Raw genomic sequence first — 2544 nt, forward strand, 5'->3', positions numbered from 1 at the left:
ATTATTACATTATTGTTCTATTTACTTTCATTATGCACTATTTTGTTTCATTCAATTAGATTTCAAATTATGTTTTCAGAAATTTAACTAGTTTTTCTATGTGTTTCCTTCTACTAATCTTCTTTGTTTTCACATCTCCTTACTTCAGTGTACTAATATTTCATTTTCATATGTTTGTTTTAATACTGTTTGTGCAGGTTTGTCAAGAGGAAGTTGTCACACATTATTCATGCCTCTCTATACATGTTTTGGTTTTGTTTTTCTATCTCTTATATTCTACCGTTATGTCTATTTTGATAATTTTTTTCTTTATGTGTGTGTTTAATTTTCATTGATTAATTTTGGTTTTGGTAATTTTATTTTGCATTATGTTTGTTTATTTAATGAGATTTGGAGTTTAATATTACAAACATAACCAGTTGTGCTATGTCTTCTCTTTTATTAATATCTTCTTACCACTCTAGTGTTCTAACATTTGATTTTCCTCTGTTTTTGTTTAATTCCATTTCAGCAGCTTTGTCAACAAGTAGTAATGAAAGATTGTTACTACTTTGGTATCAATATTTCAATAACATTTTCTAATTGTTATACATTTCTTTCTCTACATTGGTAATTATGTTATGTTATATTAGTTTGTGTAATTAATTTTCCATTGATTATATTATTGTTCTATTTACTTTCATTATGCACTATTTTGTTTCATTCAATTAGATTTCAATTTAGTTTTTAGAAATTTAACTAGTTTTCTATGTGTTTCCTTCTACTAATCTTCTTTGTTATTCACATCTCCTTACTTCAGTGTACTAATATTTCATTTTCATACGTTTTGTTTTAATACTGTTTGTGCAGGTTTGTCAAGAGGAAGTTGTCACACATTATTCATGCCTCTCTATAGATCTTTTGGTTTTCTTTTTCTATCTCTTATATTCTACCATTATGTCTATTTTGATAATTTTTTTCTATTATAGTGTGTGTTTAATTTTCATTAATAGATTTTGGTTTGGTAATTTTCATTTTGCATTATGTTTGTTTATTTAATGAGATTTGAAGTTTAATTATTACAAACATAACCAGTTGTGCTATGTCTTCTCTTTTATTAATATCTTCTTACCCACTCTAGTGTTCTCACATTTGATTTTCATTTGTTTTATTTAATTCCATTTCAACAGCTTTGTCAATAAGTAGTAGTGAAAGATTGTTACTACTTTTGAATCAACATTTCAATATCATTTTCTAATTGTTATACATTTCTTTTCTCTACATTGGTAATTATGTTATGTTACATTAGTTTGTGTAATTAATTTTCCATTGATTACATTATTGTTCTATTTACTTTCATTATGCACTATTTTGTTTCATTCAATTAGATTTCAAATTATATTTTTAAAATTTAACTAGTTTTTCTATGTGTTTCCTTCTACTAATCTTCTTTGTTATTCACATCTCCTTACTTCAGTGTACTAAATTTCATTTTCATATGTTTTGTTTTAATACTGTTTGTGCAAGTTTGTCAAGAGGAAGTTGTCACACATTATTCATGCCTCTTATAGATGTTTTGGTTTTGTTTTTCTATCTCTTATATTCTACCGTTATGTCTATTTGGATAATTTTTTTCAATCATAGTGTGTGTTTCATTTCATTGATTAGATTTTGGGTTTGGTAATTTTCATTTTGCATTATGTTTGTTTATTTAATAAGATTTGAAGTTTAATTATTACAAACATAACGAGTTGTGCTATGCGTTCTCTTTTATTATATCTTCTTACCACTCTAGTGTTCTAACATTTGATTTTCATTTGTTTTTGTTCAATTCCATTTCAGCAGCTTTGTCAGAAGTAGTAGTGAAAGATTGTTACTACTTTTGAATCCACATTTCAATATCGTTTTTCTAACTCTTATACATTTCTTTTCTGTACATTGAGAATTATGTTATGTTACATTAGTTTGTGTAATTAATTTTCCAATTATTACATTATTGTTCTATTTACTTTCATTATGCACTATTTTGTTTCATTCAATTAGATTTCAAATTATGTTTTTAGAAATTTAACTAGTTTTTCTATGTGTTTCCTTCTACTAATCTTCTTTGTTATTCACATCTCCTTACTTCAGTGTACTAATATTTCATTTTCATGTTTTGTTTTAATACTGTTTGTGTAGGTTTGTCGACAGGAAGTTGTCACACATTATTCATGCCTCTCTATAGTTGTTTTGCTTTTGTTTTTCTATCTCATATATTCTACTGTTATATCTATTTTGATAATTATTTTCTATTATATTGTGTGTTTAATTTTCATTGATTAGATTTTGGTTTTGGTAATTTTCATTTGGCATTATGTTTGTTTATTTAATAAGATTTGAACTTTAATTTTTACAAACATAACCAGTTTGCTATATGTTCTCTTTTATTATTATCTTCTTATCAGTCTAGTGTACTAACATTTGATTTTCATCTGTTTTGTTTATTTCCATTTCTACAGGTTTGTCAAGAAGTAGTAGTGAAAGTTATTTACTACTTTTGAATCCACATTTCAATATCGTTTT

The sequence above is a fragment of the Vigna unguiculata genome, chromosome 10 (genome assembly GCF_004118075.2).
Source record: "Vigna unguiculata cultivar IT97K-499-35 chromosome 10, ASM411807v1, whole genome shotgun sequence".
NCBI lineage: Eukaryota > Viridiplantae > Streptophyta > Magnoliopsida > Fabales > Fabaceae > Vigna > Vigna unguiculata.